The sequence below is a fragment of the Bos javanicus genome, chromosome 4, assembly GCF_032452875.1.
Source record: "Bos javanicus breed banteng chromosome 4, ARS-OSU_banteng_1.0, whole genome shotgun sequence".
Taxonomy (NCBI): Eukaryota; Metazoa; Chordata; class Mammalia; order Artiodactyla; family Bovidae; genus Bos; species Bos javanicus.
In genome coordinates, this window is record NC_083871.1 from 10,106,894 (window position 1) to 10,117,772 (window position 10,879).

At 39.2% G+C, this 10,879-nt stretch overlaps 1 protein-coding gene across 1 annotated transcript in view; it reads right to left on the reverse strand.

Moving 5' to 3' along the window:
* The window catches only part of LRRD1 (leucine rich repeats and death domain containing 1), a 40,995-nt gene that overhangs the window by 29,457 nt on the left and 659 nt on the right, over window positions 1-10,879 (reverse strand). The gene's annotated exons all lie outside the window — the stretch shown is intronic.

The following is a 10,879-nucleotide window of genomic DNA, read 5'->3' on the forward strand; positions in this document are numbered from 1 at the left end:
GTGTTGGAGAAGACTCTTGAGAGTCCCTTGGACTGCAAGGAGATCCAACCAGTCCATCCTAAAGGAGATCAGTCCTGGGTGTTCATTGGAAGGACTGATGATGAAGCTGAACCTCCAATACTTTGGCCACCTGATGTGAACAGCTGACATTTGAAAAGACCCTGATGCTGGGAAAGGTTGAGGGCAGGAGGAGAAGGGGACGACTGAGGATGAGATGGCTGGATGGCATCACTGACTCAACGGACATGGGTTTGGGTGAACTACAGGAGTTGGTGATGGACAGTGAGGCCTGGCGTGCTGCGGTTCATGGGGTCACAAAGAGTTGGATATGACTGCTCGACTGAACTGAACCGAAGCCTGACTAGAGGTTTGTAAATTTTTTAATTTTTAAACACACACAGACACAAATGCACAGGTCTTAGTATTATTGATTTTCTTATTGTTTTTTCAATCTCCATTTTAATTATTTCACCTATGATCTTTATTATTTCCTTCCTCCTTCTGCATTTGGGTTTTGTTTGTTCTTCTTTGTATAATTCTTTTAGGTCACTGGTGAAATGGTTTATTTGAGATTTTTCTTATTTCTTGAGGTAGACCTGTATCACTATGAACTCCCCTCTTAGAACTGCTTTTGCTGTATCTCAGAGAGTTTTGTAAGGTTGTAGTTACTTTTTTTTTTTTTTTGTCTCAAGGTATTTTCTGATTTCTTCTTTGATTTCATTGTTGACCCACTGGTTTTTTAGTAAAATGTTGTTTAGTTTTCATGCATTCATTCTTTTCCCATTTTTCTTTCTGTGGTTGATTTCTAGTATCATGCCACTGTAGTCAGAAAAGATGCTTAAAGTAATTTCTATCCTCTTTAATGTGTTGAGACTTGTTTTGTGACCTAGTATGTGGTCCATTCTAGAGACTGTTTCATGTGCATTTGGAAAGAATGTGTATTTCACTTTTTTTGGTATATAGTGTGCCGAGGTCCAGCCCCGGCTGATCCAGGGTATTCGAAGGAGAGACGGCTTCGGCGACCTATTTATTTATTTATTTATCAAAGATATAAAGAGTAATAGAATGAGGATAGCTCAGTAGGAAAATTCAGTGGAGAAAAGAAGCTGAGTAGCTTGGTTTACGCGGAAAATCAATATAACCCGTGACACCAGGTTAGCTCTGACCATGGAGGCCACAGGCGCCCTCTCGAATAGCGGAAGGTGCCCCACCTTAGACACCTTCTCAAGTGGGTCTTAGAAGCCCAGGCAAATAAATGGTCGCAGAGGATATCTGCGCTCCAGATGGAGACTCAGCTGGAAATTGAGGGGAAGAATGACATGGGGAGACCAAGCTTTGGTGAGCAAGGCCTGTAGCTTTATTTTCAACAGGGGCTTATATACCCTAAGTTACACACAGAGGATAATAGGGGATGCAAAGTCAGCAGTCTTTGATCCTTATCAAAAACCAGGGTTTCTTTCCTGCAAACTTATCATATACAAATGGTTTAGGTGATTTACATCATCTTCTGGCCAGAAGGCCTATTAACATTTTATGACTCTTGACAAAGACTTATCAACAAAGACTTATTTTCTCTAAGGGTAATTATTTTACGGTTTGGTGCCATCTTCTGAAGATAAAATTGCATTCCTATAGGGCAGCTGTGTAATAGGTTTACAACAAAGGAAAGAATTTATTACCTTAAGGGTCTAAAGTTACTAACACCAAGGCCACTACTTATTTTTTCTACATACCAACTATTAATTAATTAATACATATTCAAGGATACAATACAGGGGATGTGAAAACTTGGCAACAAGCATTGGCTCATCAATGAAATCTTTTACTAGTTTTATTCTGACAGTTTCTAACTCTCTGAGAAGTTCTAAGCTATTTGAATATCTTAAGCTTCCCGTGCCTCTCGAGGCTGGGAGACTGTAAACAATCGTATGCATAGCTGTAGGAGTCCGGGTAAACTTGTCAGGCGAGTTAGAGAGCTATCTGAGGGGTTTGGATTTAAACACTCCTAGTTGCCCAGGAACTTTATTAATTGGAGCTGTAAATTAACTCTTTGACAGAGAGAGCGAGATGGTGGTGGGGGACAGCCCCCAGTAAAGTCAGAGGTGAGAGCACAAAGCAATAAAGTAGGCAGACTCTGGTTTTTTGGGGGTAGATGCTCGAGAATATCCAGGGGGACTCCTGAGGCTCGATCCCGCCTTTGTGTATGCCAAGCCTCCTTCCTCATGACCTTTGTCACAAGTGGAATGCCTCACCGGCTCCCGGAAATAGTGTCCTATAGATATTAATTAGTTGGAGAAGGAAATGGCAACCCACTCCAGTGTTCTTGCCTGGAGAATCCCAGGGACGGGGAGCCTGGTGGGCTGCCATCTCTGGTCACACAGAGTCGGACACGACTGAAGTGACTTAGCAGCAGCAGTATAGATATTAATTAAGTCCAACTGGTCTGTTGTATCATTTGTTGCCTTCTGTTGCCTTCTTGACTTTTTTGTCCAGATGATCTGTCCATTAATGTTGGTGGTGTGCTATTGTTTTCTCCCTTTATGTCTGTTAGCATTTGTTTTATATATTTATGTGCTCCTATATTGAATGCATATATGTCAATGAGTGTAATATCCTCTTGTTTTATTGATCCATTTATCATTATATAATATCCTTATTTATCTTTCTTTATGACTTTTGTTTTAAACCCTATTTTGTTTGATTTGAGTATTGCTACCTCTGCTTTCTTATAATTTCCATTTGCTTTGCATGAAACATATTTTCCCATTCCCTCACTTTTATTCTGTGTGTGTCTTTCACCCTGAAGTGAGAGTCTTGTTGGTGGCATATTGTAGATTCTTATTTCTTTAGTCCAATCTGCTACTGTATGTCATTTGATTAGAGCACCTATTCCATTGTCATTTAAAGTAACTCTTGGTAGGTATGTAGTACTGCCATTTTAAACTCTGTTTTTGTAGTTTGCTCATTTCTTCTTTTTGTTTTTATTTTTGTGGTTTGATGATTTTCTTTTGTAGTGTGCTTAAGTTCCTTGTTTTTTGGTTTTTGTGAATCTGTTGTATGTGTTTGATTTGTGGTTAACCTAGTTTTCAAGTATGTTACCCATGATTATACCCACTTGCTTTAAACTGACAGTTATACAAGTTCAAACACATTCTAAAAATCTAATTTTTATACTTCTTTCCCCACACTGCAGTTTTGATGTCTTGCTTTATATCTTCATGCTTATCCTTTTGCTGTTTATTGTAATAGTTATAATCACTTTTACAAAAATATTTTGTTTGTTTTTTAAACTATGTACTGGTTTATTTAACTATCCTCAAATCTTTTATTCATTTGCCTTTCTTATCATGATTTTCCATTTCCTATAGATTCTTGCTTCTTTTCTATTTAGAGAAGACCCTTCAGTATTTCTTTTAGGGTGGGTTTAATATTACTGAATTCTTTTAGTTTTAGCTTACCTGTGACATTTTTTTAATTTCACCTTCTATTTTAAATGATAATCTTGCTGGACAGAATAGTTTAGTTTACAGTATTTCCCTCTCATGACTTTGAATACATCATGCCACTCCCTTCTGGCTTGCAAAGTTTCTGCAGAGAAATCAGTTGATAGTCTTATGAGACTTCCCTTATAACTTAATCTTTATTTTTCTTTTGCTGTCTTCAGAATCCTCTCTTTAACTTTTGCCATTTTAATTATGATGTGTCTTGCTACAGATCTGTTTGGGTTCATATCATTTTGGATTCTCTGTGTTTCCTGTACTTTAATATCTATTTCCTTCTTTACATTGGAAAGTTTTCAGCCATAATTTCTCCCAATACCTTTTCGATCCCTGCTTTTCTGTCTCTTTTCCTTCGGGAAGTCCTATTAAGTGTTAAGTTAGCACACTTTATATTATCACATAGATCCCGCGTGTTGCTATCAACAGCATGATTTCCATTATTCTATTTTGCAGATCACTTATTTGTTCTTCTTTGTCATATGGTGCTATTCATTGCTTCTAGATTGGTTTTTATTTCAGCAATTGAATAGTTTGATTGACTCATCTTTATAGTTTTAGTTCATTGTTACAGTGAGCTACCTTTTTATCAGTAACCTTTCTTAATTTCTTTAGCATTTTTATTGCCTGCTTTTTGAACTCAGGGTCTGATAGGCTATTGAGGTCTGTTCCATTATTTTTTTCAGGGGATTTCTCTTGTTCTTTTGATTAAAAGTAGTTTCTCTGCTTTTTCATTTTACTTAACTCTAAGTCTCTCAGAATTTAGGAGGAATAGTTATCTATTGTGGTCTTAAAGGGGTGTTTTTATGTAAGATCATCCCTGTGAACACTGTGTGTTTTCAATATTTTTGGTGTAAAGGTTGGTTTTGGTATAGATAATAGCCATGTCTTTCTTCAGAGTGTGCTGACTGTTGTCCTTTGCTAGGAAGTGTGATTGATGTTTGTTTAGAGATTGTGCTGGATGTGAAGTGGGGCTTCCTCTGTGGCTGTCATTGCCCTATTAGGGATGGGATCTGCTCCCCAGCTGTTGGAGCAGAAGCTCTGTGGGCCCAGTTTGATCAGACTCCATTGCCCTTGTTTGTGTGCCTTGCTCCAAAGGAGATGATTGCTAAAGCAAGGGAGGCACATGTGGTCACAGCAAACCTATGTGCCGCCTGTGTAGGCATCTGCAGTTCCACCCAGAAGAAACCCGAGGTTGCATCCCTTTCTCTGTTGTGTTTGTCCCAAATCTAGTGCAAGGCTATGGTGTGCAGTAGTGTGGTGCTGACGTCAGGGTATTAAAGCTGCAAGAACTGAGGTGGCCCTGCCACTGCCTGGGCTCTGGACTGCCTCTGTGGCAGTCTTCTCCCACGACCTGTCTGCCCCAGATCTATACATGCAGCAAAATTGTTATAAAAACCCCAACCTTATTTTTGTGGAACTTGACAAGTTGATTTTTAAAACTGCTTGGACAACAAAGGGCCAAGAATAGTTATGACACTCTTAAAGGGGGAAAATCAGGTGGGAGGACTTGCTTCTTGGTATCAAGACTCATTATGAAGCCACAGCAATTGAGGGGATATGGAGTTGGTACAAGAACACACAAATAGATCAGTAGAAAATATACAAGTCCCAGAAACAGACATTTGATTATGATATACAGATACTTGATTTATGAAAAAGATGGGACTTTGTAGTGTTGGGGAAAAACTGCTCTTTTCAATAATGATGCTAGAACAACTGGACAAGTATTTAACTAGAAAATATGAAAGATATATCCAGAATGTAGTAAAGAGAGATAAGGAGATGGAAATTGTAAGTCAGCACATGGAAAATTTAATGGACTAACATATATCTAATTAGAGTTTCAAAAGGAAAAAGTGAAGACAATGAAGCAAAAGCAGTATTTTAAAAATAATGAGGGCTTCCCTGGTAGCTCAGTGGCAAAGCATTCGCCTGCCAATGCAGGTTTGATCCCTGGTCTGGGAAAAATCCCACATGCCGCAGAGCAGCTACGCCCGTGCGCCACAACTGCTGAGCCTGTGCTCTAGAGCTTGGAAGCCTCGACTGTTGAGCCGTGTCCCACAACTACTGAAGCCCTTGCACCCAGAGCTCATGCAACAAGAGAAGCCACGACAATGAGAAGCCCTCACACCACAACTGGAGAGCAGCCCCCACTCGCAGCAACTAGAGAAAAAGTCTGTGCAGCAACAAAAACCCAGCACAGCCAAAAATAAATAAATAAAATTATGAAAAAATTAACAATAATGGCTAAGAATGTTCCAGAACTGATGAAAAATATGAATCCACAGATCCATGATGTATAACAATACCCAAAACAGAATAAATAAAAAGCTTTATCCTGAAATTATAGAACATTACAAACAATGAAAATATCATGAGAGCAATCAGATGGGAGGGAACACTTAACAAAAAGGAATAACAAAATGAGAAAAGAATTCCTAGCAACTTTGGTGAAAGTCACCATCAGTGTAGAATTGAGTATCCAGTCTAAATACGTTGATAATCAAATAGATGAATGGAAAAAGGAACCGATTTGTTTAAAAAAAAAAGAAAGAAAGAAAACATGTAAGATGATTCTAAAGTATAAGATCACAGAAAGGTTGACATTAAGAGGATGAGACCCATGCATACATGGACCTTCATCTGTGACAAAGATGGCATTAATAATAATGGGGAGAGAATGGCTCTTGATTCTGGGTCAACTGGGAATCCATACAGAAAGCAAAAGATTTTTGACCCCTATCTTGCCATCCACAAAAGTCAATCTTAGGTGGACTACAGATTTAAATGTGAAAAGTAAAACAGTAAGACTTTTAAGTACATGATATTAAGAGGATGTTTTCATGACATGAGAATAGAGAATACTTTAGTAAAATACTTCAATATAAAAATACTTTTTATATTGAAGTATAGTAGTCAGAGAAGGCAATGGCACCCCACTCCAGTACTCTTACCTGGAAAATCCCATGGACGGAGGGCCTGGTGGGCTATAGTCCATGGGGTCCCTAAGAGTCGGACACGACTGAGCGACTTCACTTTCACTTTCTATAGTTGATTTACACTATTGTTTTAGTTTTAAGTCTACAACAAAGTGGTTTGGTTATACATATGTATATATTATTTTTAAAAATTCTTTTCCATTATAATTTATCACAAGATATTGAATACAGTTCCTTTGCTATGCAGTGAATTCCTCAGTTCAGTTCAGTTCAGTCGCTCAGTCATGTCCGACTCTTTGCAACTCCCATGAATCGCAGCACGCCAGGTCTCCCTGTCCATCACCAACTCCCAGAGTCCACTCAAACTCATGTCCATCGAGTCAGTGATGCCATCCAGCCATCTCATCCTCTGTCGTCCCCTTCTCCTCCTGCCCCCGATCCCTCCCAGCATCAGAGTCTTTTCCAGTGAGTCAACTCTTCACATGAGGTGGCCAAAGTACTGGAGTTTCAGCTTTAGCATCATTCCTTCCAAAGGACACTCAGGAGTGATCTCCTTTAGAATGGACTGGTTGGATCTCCTTGCAGTCCCAGGGACTCTCAAGAGTCTTCTCCAACACCACAGTTCAAAAGCATCAATTCCTCAGCACTCAGCTTTCTTCACAGTCCAACTCTCACATCCATACCTGACCACTGGAAAAACCATAGCCTTGATTAGACAGACCTTTGTTGGCCAAGTAATGTCTCTGCTTTTCAATATGCTATCTATGTTGGTCATAACTTTCCTTCCTCCTTACTGTTTATCATAATGTATTATTTTGATTAAAGGAGAATGAATTCTTAAGTTGACAGAAAAAGCATTGTTTGTGATAGTAATAGATTGGCAATAACATAGAGGTCCATAATAGGAGACATATTAAATTATATTATTTCCATGCATAGATCTAACTTCAATAGGACAATAACCACGCCAGACTGGACTGTGGTTTAATCAGTACCCTTTTGGCTTCTGCTTTAACTGAGTGTTAGTGAAGTGAGTGAGTCATTCAGTCGTGTCCAGCTCTTTGCAACCCCCTGGACTATATAGCCTGCCAGGCTCCTCTGTCCATGGAGTTCTCCAGGCAAGACTACTGGAGTGGGTAGTCATTCCCTTCTCCAGGTATCTTCCCGACACAGGAATCAAATTGGGGTCTCCTGCACTGCAGGCAAATTCTTTACCATCTTTGCTACCAGCGAAGCCCAAATATAATCGACTCTTTGTGGCCCCATGGACCATAACCCACCAGGTTACTCTATCCATGGAATTCTCCAGGCAAGAATACTGGAGTGGGTAACCGTTCCCTTCTCCAGGGGATCTTCCTGACCCCGGGATCAAACCCAGGTCTCCTACACTGCAGGCAGATCTTTACCATCTGAGTCACCTATCTGCTCACTTTAACAAAACACCTGAGTATTAAAGGTTATTAAAATAGTCCTTGTCCGAATGATTCTACTCAAAAGTTTCTCAAAATGTATGGCTTAAGGCTTTAATTATAATTTCAATTATGGCTGAGCCCAAGTAATTGGATCTATAATTTTCTATTTCTATGATGTGTTTTGTCAGATTGTAGGAGAAAAACCACCTGATTGGAGCTGGGCCTTTGGCTGGAGGGACCAGTCAGTCTGCAGCAAGAGAACCAAGGGCATAAATCCTTAATCTCACTCTCCGCTTATCTTCTGCTGCTGTTTCCGTTGGCTGAGCCCAGGGGAAGCCAAAGAGCATGAGAAACACTTAAAGATGTCCATATTGTTCAGCCCCCAGGGCAGAAAGCAGAATCAGAAATTTCAAAAGGGCCATAAATGTTTCCTAACTTTGTATGTAGAATCTGTTTCCTCACCTCTTGAATCTCAGGTTGGCCATGTGACTTATTTTTGGATAATGGAGCATTAGCAAACATGATGCAAGCAGAGTTTTGACAGATATTGGAACTTACAAACTGGCTTCCCAACAGTTCTTAAGACCCCTGCCTATGTGAAGAAGTCTGGGCTCGCCTATTGGATGACGAGAGACATGTGACTTGTCACTCGAGCTTTTAACCACCCGACACTCCAAAGCAGAGTGACCCACCTGACCACAAATTGGTGGGGGAACCTTGCCAGGGCTATCAGAGGAACTGTTCAGCTGATCCAACTCCGAATGGCTAACCCAGAATTGTGAGTAAAGTGAAAGGAATTCTTTGGCAGTCCAGTAGTTAGGACCTCACTCTCACTGCCGAGGGCCTGGGTTCAATCCCTGGTTGCGGAACTAAGATCCCACAAGCTGTTTACATTGCCAGATCAATTTCAAGATAAGTATATCAAGTTCCATAAAATCTCTTGCTTGTACTTCAGTAAGTATTGAATTAAATTTATAAATTAATTTGGGAAAAAAGTGATATATTTATGTCATTAAGTCTTCCTAGTTAATAATGTGATATAGCTCTATTTCTATTGGGAATGATATATGTTTCCTATGTTTCTTCTTTCAGTTTTTAAAATATTGGTATACAGGAACACTACTAATCTTTGTATGTTGATTTTGTATCCAGCAATTTGATTGGATGCTCTTATTAGTTCTAATAACTTTACACATTCTCCTGGATATTCTATAGGGACAATATCATAAATATTGGCAATTTTTGTTTCTTCTTTTCCACTTCTCTGACTCTTGTTTATTCTTATGGTCTTAATACATTTGTTAAGCCCTTCAGCACCATGTGGAGAAATGACAGCTGCTATCTGTCTTATTACTTTAATCTGCTAATGTGGTATATTAATAGATTTTCTTTATTGAACATGTGGCATTTCTTGGATAAATCAAACTTGGTCATGATAGATTACTTTTTCTGAATTAAATATAACATTTACTCAGAACTTTTATGCTTTTAAGAGTAATTTTGCTAACAGTTTCCCTTTTTTGTACTGTTCATGTCCAATTTTACTGTCAAGGTTATACCATGCTCTTAAAACAAACTGGCTAGCATACGAATTATCTGCTTCTTAAAGCATTTTGAATATTATAGGAATAATCTATTCCCTAAAGGTTCTGTAAAATTTGCTTCTTCATTGTTCATGCATTTGATTTAATGGTTATTGGTTTGTCCACATTTTTTTTTTTCTTCTTGAGACATGTGGGGGAGTAACTGCTTTCTCCTGACCTCAGGTTTCCATGTGGAAGAAAGTCTACTCATGCAATGCCCTTAGCCTTGAGTCTCCTCCACTGTACCTCCTCTACAGACAAGAGGAGAGTTGGATGACAGATGAACTCAGCTCCTTTCGGGAGCTGGGTGAGCCATAGACCATATATGGTCACAAAGAGTCAGACACAACTGAAGCAACTTAGCGTGCACACACGTGGTTATCTTCCATAGAATAAGAGTGCTGAATAACTTCTGGGGGAGCCAAGGCTGTCCATCCATGACAAAGTAATTATGTCGAATTCACTGGTGAGTTATTACAAGTTCACTTAGCTGCACACCAAAACCACTATCTCTAAACTGCTTTACTAGTAATAATTGTGTTACTTTGACTCTTTTCTACTTGGTTATAGTTAATGATAAAGAACTTGGGAGGCGGGGGTGGCGGGGGGAAGGGTGTCATTCTTTACCACAATTTGCAACATCTGGTGCATTGGCTGAACATTTTGAAAAACAAATGCAACTAGAGAAATTGAGACTATGGGGTGGTGAGGGTTCATGTTTTATAGCTTTAGAGTTTTGACCTTGGTATTTTATAGCAGCCCAGATTGTGCAGTTGGCTTTTGTGGGGATAGCTTCCTCAAGTGGCTTCAGCTTTTGTGCTTTAGTAAGCATGGCAGACCTGGGGGTCGTGATATTGATGGGTCATCATGGTTTATGGTAGTTGTATCCTCAGGTTTCTGGCTGTTTTTCTGAAAAAGGGTTGGTTTCTTGTTTTCATTGTGGTAAAATATACATACAATTTATCAGTTTAATCATTTTAAAGTGTACAGTTGGTAGCATTACATACATTTACATTGCTGTGTGTAACAAAAGGGTTGTTTTTAAAAGATACAGAATTGGACAAGGGTTGCTTGCTCTGGTCTCCATGTGAAGGTCCCTACAGATTGACCATGAATACTGCACCCAGTTTGGACTGGTATTGGAGGAGAAACTGACTCAGAAATGAGGTGTGTGTGTGTGTGTGTGTGTGTGTGTATGAATATACTCACACACACACACACATATATACACATATCAGGGAGTTAGAACAACCCAAAGGAAGATTAGATGCTGGAGAAGCAAGTATGATGTCCCTTTCTTAGAGATAACAATGATGCATATCATACATTTTTGAAAAAACGAGACCATGCATCATCATCTAGTGTGGTAGCTAGTAACCACATGTGGCTATTTCAGTGTAGGTTTAATTAAATTAACATTTCACTCTTCAGTCATACTGGCCACA